Source organism: Paroedura picta, chromosome 9 (assembly GCF_049243985.1).
Source record: "Paroedura picta isolate Pp20150507F chromosome 9, Ppicta_v3.0, whole genome shotgun sequence".
NCBI classification, from domain to species: Eukaryota; Metazoa; Chordata; class Lepidosauria; order Squamata; family Gekkonidae; genus Paroedura; species Paroedura picta.
In genome coordinates this window covers 47,782,450-47,800,584 of record NC_135377.1, presented here as the reverse complement: position 1 = coordinate 47,800,584, position 18,135 = coordinate 47,782,450, and positions in this window count along the sequence as shown.

The following is an 18,135-nucleotide window of genomic DNA, read 5'->3' as shown; positions in this document are numbered from 1 at the left end:
AAAGCTGGAAGCAAAAACCCAATATGAAACAGAGTGACTCAACCATGGAGGCCACAACCCTCATTTTGCAAGTGGCTGTTGACAATGGGACATTTTAGAGGATATTGAGTTGCCATAGAAGTGACTAGATGGCACGTAACACACACAAACATATTAGAACCTTTAACAGATAAGAATATATTAAGGTGTGCAGGAAGGTCTATTATATATATCATATCAAGAATCCATTTGTATTCAAGATGTTACATTTAAAACAGATTATAATTCTACGTCCATTTCATTGCCATACATTTATATATAATATTTTAGACTGCTTAAAGCCAGGGACTAATAGCTGAAAGACTTACAGAAATTCAACATCTCATTTCTGACCTTAGCAGCTATTATGCTTAGCAGCTCAAGTGGATATTAGGTCAACTAAAAGTGTTTCATCTATGGTTATATGCTATTATAGTTGCTGTGGTAATCTACAAAAGGGGAAGGCAGACTACGTTTCTAGGAAATTGTTCCTTTATTTAAGAGCTATGATAGCTTCCAGTCACAAAATGGTAGCTTTGTGGGACAGCCAATAACAAAATGGCAGCTTGAAGAATGAACTCATGGAGAAAGGAAGAGGAGGAAGGGTAGTTAGGGAAAGGGTACTGTTTTTGTGATTGTTACATTCAGTGCCAAAATGCATGTTTAGAAATAGGAGAGGAGCTGATCTGGTAGCTGTGAAAGGGAGGGATTTGAAAATGATTATGTCACAGTGCAGGAGGGATGGAGAGCTTGTTTCAACTGCTGGGAGAATCATTGGTCACTTCCAAGTGATTCTGTGCTCTCCCTGATCCACATAATGCCATCTAACAGTTTTAATGGTAGAGTTGTCAGCTACCAGTGAGAATTTGGGAATGGGAGAGAGACTGCTACATCGATTCCAGGGAAACCCCAAAGGGATGTCACATCTTCCTAGGAATCTCTGTAAACTCTATGGTAGTCATAGAATTTCCAGCAATTTCTAGGGTGATGTGACATCTGGGTTGATGGGATATAATCGCATCATGCAATTGCATTTTAAAAATTTCCCCCTCCTACCAGCTACAAAAGTACTCTGGGCAATGGGAGCTGGAAATAGGAAATCTTCAGCCGTCATCACATAGAATCATAGAATCATAGAATAATAGAATAATAGAATTGGAAGGGACCTCATGGGTCATCTAGTCCTACCCCCTACACTATGCAGGACACTCACAACCCTATCGCTCATCCACTGTCACCTGCCACCCCCCTGAACCTTCACAGAATCAGCCTCTCTATCAGGTGGCTATCCAGCCTCTGTTTTAAAATTTCCAAAGCTGGAGAACCCATCACCTTCCGAGGAAGCTTGTTCCACTGAAGCTTGTTCCACTCCTCTCCAGGCTAAACAGACCAAGCTCCCCCAACCTTTCTTCATACATCTTGGTCTCCAAACCCCTCACCATCTTTGTTGCTCTCCTCTGGACATGCTCCAGTTTGTCTACATCCCTCTTCAACTGGGGTGCCCAACTGGGGTGCCCAAAACTGGGGTGCCCAACTGGGGTGCCCAAAACTGAACACAGTACTCCAAGTCAGTGATCCTATTTCACAAAACATTTAGAAAAGCCTCATGCTTGTGATATTGTCGAACAGCTCCCATAGTATCTAGATGTAAGCCTGTTTTGTAGATGGAAATGGACCCACTCACAAACTGGACCCACTCACATACACCACTAGCCTATTAAATTAGGATTGAGGCACGTAAACTACTATGTGGTATCTTCCCCCAAATTAGTCTGAAGATATTTGTATATGGAAAAAATGAAAATAATTCTCTCCTGCTCTAGAACTATACATTGAGAGATTGAGGCCAATAGAGGTGCCATCTTTGGAATTCACAACCCAAAGTATCTGGATCTGGATCATATTAAGGCTAGCCTTCTGGCCTGTTCCCATGGACTAATTATTTATCGTCATACGTCACTCCTATTCTTGCTCATATTTATAGAAATATGAATCTCTTTTATTTCACTGGGATTGACCAATTAGGATTGCAGTCCTAGAGCCTGCTCTAGCATCATGCATGCCGTTTGTGCAGGAGGATTGGTTTCATCTCTAACTGCCTGTCATACTTTATTAAGTCAATGCTATTTGAAATGAAATTGGCTTGTGTGTCTCCTGCCTTTGTGACTAAGATCAGATGGAGGACAAATAATGGGTTCTACACAACTACTTAATGCCATCATATTTCAGGAACAGCTGATTGCATTTTAAGTGCTCCTAATAGAAACAGAAAGCAGTTCCACAGCATGAATTTCCAGTGAGCCATCACTCAACTGCATGCCAGGCGCTCTAGGAAAGGACCGTAGTCTCCTATGACTTTCATAATGCAAAAAAATGGAAATGTTCCATTCAAAAATGCCTATCATTATGTCTTTGATTACTAAAGTGTTCTGAATTTATTTGATTCCTATAAGTTTCTTATGTTTGCGTGTGATGCGATTGACATTTTATCATTCTACGTGGTTTATCAAGAGAAGTAAGGACTGGGATTTCTCTTTGGGTCTCTGCTGCAAGTTGTGGGCTTCAACAATGGCATTATAAAAGGGAAGTCATATTATAAAAGGGATGTCAATTGCTGATCAACTCTTTTGAGTAAGCTGCGAATGGCTGGTCCCACTAATTTCCTTCAAATGCTCATGTATTTCCCTGGTCCTCAGGAGGAGTGGAATAAAACCCAAATCACTAGGACTGGGGAATTGTCAGAGGCAGAGCTTATGTAACTGCAGCCATATGCTTGGGCTGGGTCAAGCTTCATATCACAGAGTGGCTTCTTGTATGACTGCACTGTGCTCTCTTCAGCCCCAGATAGAAAGTCTTGCCTGAAGCTGTGGTGGTGCACAAAATAAGGCCCTGGTTCTCAAGGTATGAGACTGCTGGTGCCTTACCCTGGTTGACTGGGGCCTTCAGCAGCTGGGTCAACTAGTGGTTAGCATGGTAGTTTGATTTAAAGTGGACAGCTGCCCAGTGTAATGTGAAAGATAGGGCAAGCAGGCAGGGCTCGGTGGGAGTCACGAGTCAAGGAGGCCAAGCCAACCTTCTGTCATTGTCAGGGGACAAAGAGAGAAGGCCACAGGAGCAACAATCCTTCTCTACCATGTAAGCCTAACAGGAGGAGGAAGCTTGTGCATGGGATCACATATCCATGCAGACAACTGATCCCTCCATGGTGCAGGCCCCCTCATCCACCACATGGTGCTTAGGTGCTCCTAGCTCTGTAGACATTGGGCCCCAGGATACCAGTATTTCTAGAACTGGACCCCCAATGAGTAGTGATGGCAGTTGCCATACTGGTTGCTATGCTTCTGAAGAGCCATCTGAAAGGGCAACATGCAAATCATTTGTGGTATCCATCATTAGTGCTGTGGACAGCTGACATTGTGTAGTGAATTTGAAGTTATCATGGTTGTCACTGAATTATGACACAATTTTTGCTGGCTCACCTTTATACCTTCAGGGGAGAGGGGTTTGCATGCTAAAACACTTTGAAGCCTGCCTAACTGTTGTCACACCCCCTGGAATGCCCGTATCTATGCTGGTGTTGGGATTTGTGCCATTGCTTCACCAGGGCCTGCAAAATGGAGCTCTTCTGTCGGGTTCTGGGTTGAGGCCAGAGCAAGGAAGACATGCCCCTCCCCCATAGATATGTGAGATCTTGGCTCCCCCTGAGGTAGTCCCCCTGAGTTACTTATTCCAGGAGGTCTGTTGTGTTGGGGGTGGGAAGGAGAGAGGATGGTTGTACCTGGTTTTTATGATTTTATCTAGGAGATTCTATTATTATTATAGGGTTTTATTGTGGGCAAACTTTTTTGTGAACCACCACAAGCCATTTTGGAAATGGCAGTATAAAAATTGAAATATAAATAAATAAAATAAACCAGCACACAGCTGCAGTGCTCCTGTGTCAGTGAGACTCAGTCGCACTGCATTACTAGTGCCCTGCACCAGTGCAAATTGTTCTTATGCTGGCATAACTCTGAGTTACAGAAAACAATGAAAACAACGTCATACATGAAGCATATATCTCACAACTAGCGTCATTTGCACTTAGTTATGCTATCAAATACCCCATCAGGTTTGCTTATATGGTGTCCTGACACCATCATGTTCGTGTTAAAAAGGAAGAAATCATTATAAATAAATATTAGTGAGCAGAAATTACAAGGGAAAAAATAGCTGTAAACTATGCCAAAAAAGACATAAATCAGTGACTTAAAAAGAATATTGAAAAAAGCAACAGAAAATGATGACAGGTAAACATTTGTCACCAACTATGCTGCTCCAACCTATTTCTCTGTTTGATTAGATGTGCTTGTTGCCCTCTTTGCATGATTGCCTTTTGGACCCAGACATATGTGAGTCCCAAAATAGAATGATTCAGCCCAAGAGCCCTGTGTTTTTTAATCCAAAACTGTCACCATTTGTACTCTGCCTGTCTGCGACTGATGATAAATCTTAACGCTAATTTATTAGACCTTCATACAGCTTCCTAAAATATTTTGTGAAATTCCATGATGAATAACTGCCAATCAGAGAAACAAGCAAGTGATAACAAATTATTTTTCTATGGGGAAATTGTATTTGTTCTTTTATAAATGCAAACAAACAAAAATTTCTGACCAGCCAGCCATTAAACAGTAGCCTGCATCCATCAAATCAAATCAGAAAGCTGCAGGCACTTTGAGACGTCAGGCATTCTAATTTTATTACAAGTGTATTTGATCTTGCTGTATAATAGTAACTGACTGACTGGCTATCTCCAGCATCTCCTCCCTTTGGCACCTACTGTGCCATTTCTCTAAGTGGCCTTCTGATAGGGCTGTCACCTTGTTGAAATTCTGTTATCCAATTAACGGTGCAGTTCTAAACAGAGTCACAGCCTTCTAAGACCATTAACTTCAAAAGATTTAGAAGGGTGTAACTCTGCTTAGGAGTGCACTGTTAACAGTGTGATTCTAAGCCAGTCTACTCAAACAAAGTAGTGCACAAGTATGATACGTTTGTTCAGGGTTATAGTCTGTCTTTGGAGTGATCATGGGGGAAAGGAAGTATGCTGAGATCTGACTGGATATTTAGTATGAGAGAACAGATGAGTGAGCCCCATGGCCTGTGTGTTATTTCTGCCCTCTTTTGTTTAGTGCTCTGGGGAAGTTAAGAAAAACAGGGGGCTATCAGTCATGTAGATCTCCTTAGAAAACTAACACACAGAAGTGCAACCACATGAGCTGTTGAGGGTGCTCTCCTTGCAACACTAATGAAAAAATGAACAGAAAGAGCATATGGTGCGGCTTGTTTGAGGAACCTCACTGAAGAGACTCACACTGCAAGGAATAGAAATAATTAAAGTCTGTATTCAGACATCACAAATCAGTTTCTAAACCCTAGTGTGTCCCCTCCCCTCCCCTCCTCCAATTCCTGAGCTTGCTCCAGAAGTGTGGCCACCTGCCAGGAAATGCTGGCACTTGCCCTGCCATTTGCCCCCATTTTCTTCTACCGGACGCTTAGGTGCTAGTGGGGGCATCTCCCAGTCCTGGGGTGTCTGGGTATGTTGGCGGGGGGGGGGGGTTGAGGAGCAAGGGCTCCTATTGGGCAGTGTGAGAAACTGCACCAGGTGAAGTTTTTGCTCACAGTCAGCAAGTGGAACATCAGCTGAACCAGCAGGTGTTTGTACATCTCTAGTTATAGTTCCTAGTTTCATAATATCATTGCACTGCAATTGTGGGCCCCAGAGAGCCTAAAGATGTCAGTCTGAAGGATCACAGTAGGTTTAACACTATCAGCAGTGAAAGCCTTCATGCCCCGCCCCTCATTCCCCCTCTCAAACAACACTCAGCCCCAGTTGGATCTATCTTCAGTTAGCAGGTTGTTTCTGTAGCTTCATGCAAAGATGTGAATAGAGGCAATGACCAATACTATATTTAGAAACCTGGCTGTTACCAAGACATATTTTCCTTTGGATATTTCAAGCTCTTTTTCTGATGTTATATGTATAATTTATCTCACTATCTCTGTCACCAGACAAAGTTAGCAAGGCTCTTTTTGATGTTAAATTACACAGGCCACATAGGCTGACAGTTTGAAGCCCTAAGTTTATTGAGCTGTCTGCTCTTTCTGTAGGTAACCTGCTTTATTAACAATTGATTTAATTTGCCCTATAAAACTACTGAATTGCCTTCAATTTAAAAGTTTTGCTAATGTTATGTCTGGGCAAAGGAAAGGAACTAAAATCAATTAAAGTCACCAGAGACCCATTTGTGTGATGTCTGCATGTGGTAACCTTTAACAAAATCAGATTTGGGGGAAGGTTTTACTAGTGACTCCTCCTCCTGCTCCTTTGGATTATCATGATGGCTATTGTCTTTGTAACATGATTTGTATTCTACACCCAGGAGGCATCTGTTGCCCCTATGAGTTGATGAGGAAATGCTCATCGTAAATACCTGAGTAGGTTGTTAAGACCAAGGCAGGGATGGTGCTCTGCTGTTCTAGCTCTATCTTTGCATGTATCAGATATCCTGACACACTAACTCTATCTGTTTCACTGGGCTACTGAATACAAGCCTCTCTACCTGACTTTCTTTGGCTTTTCCTTTGTGACTTCTTTGTAATGTTGCCTGCCTTCTTCGCATGCCAAACAACTGCCTCTGTTGTTTTGCAAGTAATAGATTTAATTGCCAGAAACATAGCCATACTCAATTCTTTCTCTTGTTTGCCTGAAAAGTGACAAAGGGAATCCCCTAGTTGAGGAATATTATCACTGATTGTCTGGAAAATAAAGCTATACAAAATTCAGTGACAATGTGAGTAGCAGCCTAAGACAAGGTGCAGTGTGAGTAATGCAGAAAGTGAAATTACAAAGGTATAAGGCAACACAGTAAAATAACTGATGTCAGCTAGCCAATATGATGTGCTTAGAAATGAATGGAATAAGGAGTTAGATGGCCCTACTTTGACAGTGCAATGGACTATGGCCATAAAGTCTATACCTACTTTCTCTACAGATCTTAAGCTGAGACATACTCAGGAAAAAATTATGTTTAGGACATTCTGGATCCTGTAGTGACTGTTTAGCAAGATTGAGTAAGTGTCTAATTCAGGCTTTCTCAACCAGTGTTTCATGAAACTATGGAGTTTCTTGACAGCCTGGAAGGGTTTACCAAATGAGTGGGAGTTAATTTTTATATTTTTAAAAACTTGTCTACCATTTATTGGGTGATATGATGATTTATGGTCATGTCAACCCACCCAACCCCTCCCCAAATGCCCAATTATGTGCCTGGAGGGGTTGGAAAGGGGAGGGGCCCTGTGTGGGCAGTACACAGTTATGCTTCCCAACCATATTCTGCATGATCATGCCACATCTGGGGTTTCTCAAAGCCTGGAGAATGTTTCAGGGGTTTCTCAGTGGTAAAAAAATTGATAAAGGCTGGTCTAATTGTTGTAACTTACATGACATATCCCTTAAACATGTGCATTGGTAAGGTGACCAGATTTCAACATTGGTAAAGCGGGACACCATTGACCGGAGGGGTTCTTGATTAAAAATTTGGTCTATATGGAGCAACAAAAAGTTTCATAGAACGCATAGAATGTAAAAATTGTAATATATATTTTTTAATTTCAACGTAAGTACAATTTGCCAGGTACCCCCAGATGTCCCTCCAAAAGTGGGACAATCTGGTCACCTTAGCATTGGGCACATCCAATCATTCGGTTTTTCTGGCAATAAATTATTGCTCATACCTATTTTGTATTGGCATGTTTGATTTTTGGGGGTTCTTATACACTTTAAACTTTCCATCTGTCTAACCAATGGTCAATGAAAATGGACCTTCCATTTACTTATCAGAGTCTTATGCCCCAAATGGGCCTTCCATGCCCTTAAAACAGCTTAAAGACTGGAAAGATAAAAACCCACCTCCTGTAAATCAAAGGACTGAGGACGTTAACACTCTAGCTATTGAACAAATGGCATATAAGCATCAATTGCATACAGGCTATTTTAAAGATATTTTTAGATGTTTGGAAACCTTTAATAGAAATTTACCTGCCACAAGTAGGTGATGGGAAGGCCTCTGCCTGAGACTCGGGAGAGCTGCTGTCAGTTGGAGTAGACAGTACTAACCTTGATTGACCAATGCTCTGAGTCTGTATAAGGCAACTTCATGTGTGTGTTCACTTAAAAAAATATCTTGTCTTTGTGTATTTCATTCTAATCTTGCTTAGTTGATGTATTTTCAGGTGTTTTCTTTAGTCTGGGGTTTTCTTAGATAAATTGGAAAGAAATATAAAGAGAAGGGGGAAAAGCTCCACTTCCACAAAGGCGGGAGGAAAGAAAAAGGAGCGAGCCAAAACTGCAGCTGTTCCGTTATTTGGGTGAAGTGGCTGTTTCTCAATCAAATGACACCACAATTGTAGGGGAGCTAGTGCTGCCTCTTCACTAAAGAATCCCCCAGGCTTCACACAAATTAGACTAAGAGGCCCAATTCTACAGCTATCATACTTGCAATGGTGGTGGAGGGAGTGATGGAGAACTGTGGCTCTCTACAGCTTGTCTGGAATGGTGATTGATCAGTAGTGCTCCCCCCTTGCAAAGATCTAATTGGAAGGAAGAAATCCCATTGCCCAGAAAATCGATAGAAACAAAGAAAAACATTAGCACATATTGCACTGCTGATAAGAACCTGAACTAGGGGGGAAAGACTGAACCTGAACTAGGGGGAAAGTTCAGGGGGGAGCAGTTTATAATTCCCAAGAATCTTGTATTTGTACTCTTGTTCCAGGAAATTGTAACAATCTCAACCAGGGTTTTCTGTGTATATCTTCAGGAATTTCATAATGCACACCCGGTAGTTACATGATAATCAGCCTCAAAGAAGATAATTTATCAGAGTCTTGTGCCCCCAATCAATTAGGGGATTCAAATGCCATGTGGGTTTTCTGTTTCATACAATAGAATATCTTGGGCTGGCCCTGGATTTCCCTGTCTGCCTCATATTTATCTGATGAATGTCTCTACCACCATCACATGTGCACCTTAGATCATACTCCATCATTTCAAGTGTCAAGTGACTCCATTTTCATGGTGGCCTGACAAAATATATTCTTGGATATATGCCTTTCCAAGGAAGCTCTTGCAATGAAAGTGATCAAAATCCTCTTGATAACAGTAATGCAGTCCATTCTTCAAAGTCCAAATCCAGATCTTTTCTAACTTGTTTAAAGTTCTTTCATTTTGCAATGGTTATGTAAATTTTAAGGTGCCAAATTTTGTAAAACAGCTGTTGTTAATTAGATTCCAGAATGGTAGCGTTAAAAGTCTGCACTTTTTGGATATATTGAATTCTTGCCTATCGGTTATTGCCTATCAGCTATTACTATCGGTATCAAGAACAAACATAAATATAATGTGATGATTGGTATCAAGGAAATGGCTCCTTATAACTGACTGCAAACTAGTCACAGTCTAGGAAGTTGTCTAGGAATCCAGGGGTGCCTAGTTTGAAGGCACACTGTAACACTGACACCAGCTGAATGTGCTTTTGGTAACACAATTAGGAAACACTGTGTTTCAAGATGACATCCCAACAGATAGTGATATATGGGTAGAATTGCTGCAGGAGTCTGCTTAAGGACAAGAAGCACTGAGCATCTCTTCTTATTACCATCAGAGCTTCCAACCTGGGGCGCTGTATGTTGTGGTGACCAGGTAACCAGCTCTGGAGACTGTGAGGCATTCTGCAAAGCAGACCATTTTGAAAACTCTCTGAAAAAAATGTGCCATCTATGATTTCATATGCATCCTGACCTGAATAGCCCAGGCTAGCCCAATCTGATCAGATTTTGGAAGATAAGCAAGATTAGCCATGGTTAGTATTTGGATGGCAGACTACTAAAGAATATCAGGGGCACTATACAGAGTCACACAATGGCAAACCACTTCTGAATATTTCTTGCCCTGAAAATACTTTGGGATCACCATAAGTCAGCTGTGACTTGACAGGAGAAATTTTTATTTCATTGACCTTTGTCAGAGTGGTTTATTTGCATAATATTTTATTGTTTATCTTTTTAAAGGTCATGAGGATCCTTACTAGGGTAGAACTTTTCACTATTGGCAGGCAAGCACTTTCCCAAAAGAGCAGTTCCAATGCACATTGGAATTATAAGAAGAGCTATGTCCTAGACCTTTGGCTTGAAGCTTTTCATTCAGCTTTCCTAATGGGCAATATTGCCACAAGCTCTGAAAATAAACAGCAGGGGTCAAAAGAACTCTGAGGATTTGTTTACAAAATCAGACATTCACCCCAAAGTAGTAGTAGTTTATGATCATCAGCTAAAATATCCCCAAATGCAAATCAAGTTTTAGAGAGTCCCAGAACTCTCTTCAGTCATGATGTGGAACCCCCTCACAAACAAACACTCTCACACAGAGCAAACTGGAGGGACAGGGATTTCTGAGTATGACAGAAAACACAATCCGCACAACAGACACCCTGTGAGGTAGGTGAGGCTGAGAGAGCCCTGATAATACTGCTCAGCCAGAACAGCACTATCACTGCTATGGTGAGCCCAAGGTCACCCAGCTGGCTGCATGTGGGGGAACTGGGAATTATACCTGGCTTGCCAGATTAGAAGCCATCTCTCTTAACCACTACACCAAGCTGGCTCTAACTAAAAACATACAATGGCAGTCCTTTTCCTGTCAGTTCACTCTTCCATCACCAAAGCCTTCATAGCCTTCAGAGCATCATAGGAGGAAGGGCAGGGGGAACCTGTGAGAAAGAAGGCGTAACATTCAACTGGCAGCACACATCAAGCACAAAAAGTGAAGATGAATGCTTGCAGGAGCAGGACTGAGGCAGCTGCCATGATACAATACAGGCTGCTGAGCAGCATGGTGTTCAAAAAGCAACAGAATCATAGAATCATAGAGTTGGAAGGGACCTCCTGGGTCATCTAGTTCAAACCTTTGCACTATGCTGGACACTCACAACCCTCTCGCTCATCCACTGTAATCTGCCATCCCCTTGAACCTTCACAGAATCAGCCTCTCCATCATATGGCTATGTAGCTTCTGTTTAAAAATTTCCAAAGATGGAGAACCCACCACCTCCTGAGGAAGCCTGTTCCACTGCGAAACCACTCTAAAGGTCAGGAACTTCTACCTGATGTCTGGACGGAATTTCTTTTGAATTAATTTAATCCCATTGGCTCTGGTCCGTCCCTCCGAGGCAAGAGAGAACAACTCTGCTCCATCCTCTATATGACAGCCTTTTAAATACTTGAAGATGGTTATCAGATCCCCTCTCAGTCATTTTGTCTCCAGGCTAAACAGACCAAACTCTCCCAACCTTTCTTCATATGCCTTGGTCTCCAAATCTCTCACTATCTTTGTTGCCCTCCTCTGGACACACTCCAGTTTGTCTACATCCCTCTTCAACTGTAGTTCCCCAAACTGAACACAGTACTGAACCAGAGCAGAATAAAGCAGTACCATCACCTACCGTGATCTGGACATGATACTCTGATACAGCCCAAAATCCCATTTGCCTTTTTAGCTACTGAGTCACACTGTTGACTCATGTTCAATGTATGGTCTACTAAGACTCCTAGATCCTTTTTGCACATGCTACTGCCAAGACAAGTCTCCCCCATCCTATATTGATGTATTTGGTTTTTTCTACCTAAATGCAGAACTTTACATTTGTCCCTATTGAACTTCATTTTATTTAGTTTAGCCCACCTCTCGAGCCTATCAAGATCATCCTGTATTCTGATTCTGTTGTGTTTGCTGCCCCTCCCAGCTTAGTATTGTCTGCAAATTTAATAAGTATCCCCTCTAATCCCTCATCCAAATCATTGGACATCACAGGCTCCAGGACAGATCCCTGGGGAACTCCACTTGCCAGTCTTTTCCAAGAGGATGCTGAACCATTAACCATTAACAAACAACAGAGAAGGGAATGTCTATGTGGAAGCAACTAATCCACTAGACATTGAGCTTGCTGCTGCTTCTCTGAATTGTCCTCTACGTACTTTTGTATTCTTGCTCTTGGATTGCCCTCTGGATTTGTCATTGTGAGTGTAGTCTACTTTGTGTCTGAACCTTTAAAGTGGATGTTGATGCCTGAACTGTAGCTTTGATCATGAAGAAAGTCAGAGACAGTTTGCCTTCAGCCAGTGTTGGTGGTAGCGTGCTTGGAAGAATGCCAAAATGCCAAAATGCACCACTAAAGCAAGTCCTGTTTCCTTAGCATTTGTGCCTTCTGTTTCCAAAGAAATGCTCTGAACACATTAACAACCTTAGCTTCCAGCCTGCTTTTTTAAAAGTTACATCATTTCCTGAATGCCACTTGTGGAGACAAATGGTCAATCAACTGCAGAGAAAAACTGGAGTGAAATAAGCAAGGTACTCCTTCTTCCAAGAAAGAATACTCATGAATGGGAAGAGAACATACCTAGATATGCCCAATCATCCTTACTGAAATAATCAAGATATACTATATCCACTGCATTTTCTGCATCTACTAAACCAGTCACTCTATCAAAAAAGAAATAAGATTAGTCTGGAAGGACTTATCCCTGAGAAATCCATGTTGACTTTGATCGAGCAGAACATTATCCTCGATGGCCAATTATGCACCACCTGCAACACCCGAGCTGGTGGTGACAGGGCTTCGGGAAAATCCCCGATGATGCTTGACATCGCCACCATCCTGGGCGCCACCAAACCCAGGCCCTCGGAAGACCTGCGTTAAGGAAACGCGGATATTCCATGTTCCTGGGTCTGCCGAGGGCGCAGGCAATGGCTAGGTCAGGCTAGCCCTGTGCATAATCGGAGGAGCCAGGCCTTTGGGCAGTCAGGCATGAGCCTCTGGGTACCGGCTCCTCCCCTGACCTACGGTGTCCCTGCAGGGACGCTTCTCACCTCTGCCAGCTCTGCGACTCCATCATTACCCTAGTCATGCTGGTCTATGATTCTGTATTGATAGGAAACTGTATTGATAGGTCCCTGCATGGACCCTATTTATGAACTCCCTCCTGTATGTTTCATGTGTTTTCAGGTTTTTACTGCTACAACAGCCAAATAGAACAGTTGTGCCCTCTATTGTTCAATTATAGCAATAACAGCATTTTTTACTTTCCCAGGTGAGGATCCTGAGGGGCTTTTCGCACGCCTTCAAAATCGCACAATGGTTGCCAATTGAAAACGCTACTGATTTGCCATTATGCACAACGTCGTTGACAATCTGCCACACACCTGAAACCGATCCGCAAAAAGCGCTTCCTTGTAGCGCTTTCAGGGAAATCCCCAAAAGTGGATTCACCCTCCGGAAAGCGCTACACCCCTGCAACCAATCTGCAACACTAGCGGGAAAGTTCTGTGCGTTACCATTGTTGTGGTTTCTACAAAGTCCCTCCCCCTGGCTCTCTCCTCTGATCTTCCGGCGAAGCGATCGCCATTTTTTTTTCTCCAAGCGAGCAAAGTTCAACCCACCAGCAAGCCTGTTTAGAGGCTTCCCCGGCTTCAGTCCCTCCCCAGAGCTGTTTAGTCACTAAGCACAAACAACAGAGAAGCCCGTTTGCTGATGTATTTTCCCTTTATTTTTTACACTGTTTTCGGCCGAAAATCGGGCCCGTGAGGGGGGGGGGGATTTTTTTTTTCACTTGGGGGGAGCGTGGCAACAATGAAACGACAGCTCAAACACACCTGCCAGCTGATGGGTCTCTCCATTGCAACGAATCAACACATATTCGTTGCAATGGGTGTTTTTTTTTTTTTTAAACCTTTCTTAAAGGGAAAGGGGCTGTTTGGGAGCATGCTAATGGCTGCCCATTGGCTGCTTGACGGCCAGGGGCGGGACGAGCTCGGCAATAGCGCTTCCTTTCTAGCGATTTTTGCTGAGACCGGAAGCTTGTGGGAAACGATAGAAACGCAACTGGATTCCACTACAAAGTCAGGTATGCATAATGACGAATTGCACTATTTTAAATGGCGATTTTTCGTTCAGCAAACAATTTGCTACAAGGATCCCGGTGCGGAAAGCCCCTCAGTATTGTAATGAGTGAAAGTTGAGGCTTAGATCCTATGATATTGTTCCTGTTGCACTTCTTTATGGCTGCTTTAGATGTTTTCCTGTCTACCTTTAGCCCTTGTGAACGTTGCCAGGGTTCTTTGAGGAACATTGATCCTGTGCACACGGAAGTCTTAGCAATGGCAGAAGTGAGTTCCAGTGTAGAATAAAGCCTCTGCAGCAGCCTGAGAGCAGCATAAGAGAAGGATTTCATAGTATCACAGCCGTAGTAACTATTTATTCACCTCATCTTATCATGCAATAGCATTAGTGCTTTATACGCTTTTCTCTGAATAGCAGAGCAATACATGAAGGCAGATTTCAAACCAATTGTCTATATTTTTATTGGAATGGAAGGAGTGATCATTTATCACTAAAGCTATTGCATGATGAGCTTTGCCTGTAGAAGGGTCCAGGTGCAATCCCTGGCATATCCAGTTAAACGTATCCCCGAGAACAGATATTAGGGAGAACTTTCTCTTCTTGAGAAGAGTCTGGAGAAAGAATTCAGCTAGGATAAACCAATAGCCTTCCTTCCTGTTTTAAAAACCATGGTGATAGATGCAGATGGCTACATATGGCTAAGCCTTTATTGTTTTGCAAGCCACCTCACATATTAAGACTGCTTGAACACCAGGGGAGTCAATGCTGTCAGCAGTGTAACTACATGCAGGATTGTAGCTGTGCAGCTGCTCTGAAGATTTTTGGGGAGGACCCAAGAGTGAGCAGGATTTGGGGTAGAGAGGAACCACAGTGGAGTATAATGCTATGAAGTCCACCCTCCAAAGCAGCCATTTTCTCCAGGGAAATGATCTCTGGAGATGAGCTATAAAACCAGAGAATCCTCAGGTCTCATTTGAGAACTGCTTATCCATGTTTCCTCAGAATTAAGTCTCACTTTGTTCAAAAGCAGGGGTATTCAACCTGTGGTCCTCCAGATGTCCTTGGACTACAATTCCCATGAGCCCCTACCAGCCTTTGCACACTGAGAACTTTGCTGTCCCAGCTCCCATGCAGGAGCACAAATCCAGGGCAGGTGAGGTGCACTGAGCCAAATGCTTCCCCATGTGGGAGCTGGAAATGGTGGGGCAAACTCAAACTCTAGCCTGCAGTCCAGCATGAAGCCTCTAATGCAGAAATGGTCAGAGTTTACTGGGTAAAAATGGATAGGATAGCAACTGCAGAATTGTTTTACTATGACTTTAGAAAATAGCTGGCGGAGTTTCTTAGCATAGGCATTCAGGAAAGCTGTCTCCAGTACATCCAGAATTTGGGAGAGATGAATTCAGAGACATACTTACGTAAACATCATCAACTCTTTGACTGGTGACATTTCCATTCTTCTCTTTGAAGTATTCAGTGCAGGGGGGAAAAACCTAGCCTGGAATATTCTTTCCCAAAGCCAAGTTGTTTTTGTTTGGTTTTTTAAAAGTGCTTGTTCACTTGGTATAAATTCAAAACTGAGAACTGGAATACATGTTATGATTAATGGTAGAAGTTCTGTTGTTGTTCCTTTGCATGCAGCTGCCGTTTCCAGATTGTCAGCTGTTCATCTGCAGCCATTCCATATGAAGGTTGGGTTACCATCTCTATGTCACCCCAAATAGTCATGTGTGAAAAAGAGCACAGTTCAAATGCAGAGATCCTACTGTGTGTGTACAAATTCCCAAGCTCAGTCCCTGGCATCTCACGTAATGAGTTCACAAAAGTTTATGCCAAAATAGATGTTATTAGTGTTCAAATTGCCACTGGATACTTTCCATAGTTAGCTGGTGGAAAATGAAGGCCCAACAGTGCAATCCTCAACAGGTCAACACAGAATCCTGCTCAGGTCTTTTCAGTAGAGTCTCAGGAAAATGCTGAACAACCCAAGGACCACAGTAGTCCCTGGATCTGGTTAATGCCATGCATGTGCATCCCAAGGAAGCTCTAAAGTTTAAACCATGTGGAATTGAGTTCCCATGGTCCTTGACTGTTCTGGGTGTGCATGCACAGTGCACCCAATGCAACATCTAAGTCTTATAGCTTTCAAGCTGTAAATTAGATGCAAACACCTCTTGCTGCCTCTGATAGGGAATTTGATGAGAAGAGAGAGGCAGTGGCATTCCTTTAAAACCCTTTAAAGTTTGGACTTTTATCCCAGGTTTGAGTTGTAGAGAGAATTTACACACCCTTTTACATTAGTCCTTGATCAAATCTTCATTTCAGATTTCTTTCCCTAAGAATGTATTTTGTTGCTTCTTTTGATGTCCAGTAGATGGCATTGCCATATCACAGATGCCCATGAGAAGGCATTGTGTGGTACCTGATCCATTCCCCTTGTATATTTTGGGAGCCCTCCTGCTGCTTGATGCAATTCCATATTTAACTCAAACTGTGTGGAATTATTGATGTGACAAATCTATGAAGTTTTTAAAAAGATAATAGCCAGCAATGAAAATGCCCTTTTATAACAATAGGCAGAGAGGAAGACAATGCATGTTATTTTAAAAGAAAATAAGGTAAATAAATTAACCTGTATACATAAAATTCCTAAGGTAAATAAGTATTTCTAAGATAATTTAGCCTGTATGCATAAATAAGTTGGCCTGTATCCATACTAGCAAAGGCTCCTAAGTGCCCCAATTCTCTGACGTTCCATGTGTTAAAGGAGAATTCAAGTCTCCTTATGTTTTCTGTAGAACTTGCTTTATTTACAAAATATACAGGTAAAGTATTGGGCAGATTTGCTGTCCCACATCAGATCCCCGTACTTCAGACAAAATCTGTCTGCTCCTCAGTCTCTTCTAGCTTTCTAACTTTTCACACAGACATTCACTTGCTTTCTGCCTGCAGCTGTGTGGGAAGTTTATCCCTTCCAAGAACTGGATACTTAAACATATTTGTGAAACAGCCAGGGGGTGGAACGTGTCCGGCTGTCCAAGTTAGAATAGGGCCAATCAGGGTGCAACCAGCAACACTGTCTGCATCCTGATTTGCCCTGCCCCTATAGCTCCCGCCCTCCCTCCCTGGACGCTAGTCACGTTCCTCTCAGATGCACCAGAGACAGAGAGAGACACAGAGAGAGCTGCCCCAAACTGCACACCAGCCCTGCTTCCCTCCTACAAACCAACCCTGATTACTTGCTATGCCTCCTGCTGCGAGGCACACTGAGAGACATGCAGCAAGAAAGAGAGACACAGAGAGCGCCGCCCCTGCTGTGAGGGAGAGAGAGACAGACAAAGCTGCCCCAAACTGCACACCAGCCCTGCTTCCCTCCTAAGAATGAGCCCTAATTACCTGCTATGCCTCCTGCTGCAGGGCACATGGAGAGACACTCATTGAGAGGGAGAGAGACACACACACGGAGAGAGATCTGCACCTCCTGGTGTCCCCTGGGTCCTAGTGTCCATTGCATTCCTGCTTGCAATGGGCTTTCTTGCAAGTTTAATTATAAGGACTAGTGTTCTACATAACTATAGCAGCTGGCCTAATTGTGTAAGTAAAAGTAACCAATGTGCTGCCAGAAATGGTGAGAGAACAGTCATAGGATTATGGTGGCCACACTGCCAGGCAATGAGTGACTTTGCTGATAATGTAGTTACCATGTGTTTTAAAACATATCCAAATGTTTAAAATGAGTGACTCATTGAGAGGTCATTTTTATCATATTTTAGATAATAAAAAACGGTCATCTAGAGCAAATATGGTCAGTATTGTATCTTCATTTCTAACAGAACAATTGCTTGTGCTTCACTAGATGCAAATAACATAAAATATGCTTTCACTTTAGTAAAGCTTTCCTTTTCAAAAATAAAATACAGTCCTCTACAGCCAGAATAGCTATGTGTGGACAAGAAGGCTAAAGTGTACATCAGCTTTTCTCAACCTTTTTTACCATTGAGAAACCACTGAAACATTCTTTGCGGTTCAAGAAAACCCTGGTTTTGAAAGCTTGGTGTACATGTTTGAGGCTTTGAGACTTTGTCATACTTGAAATATACATGCATGGAAAGATCCAAAG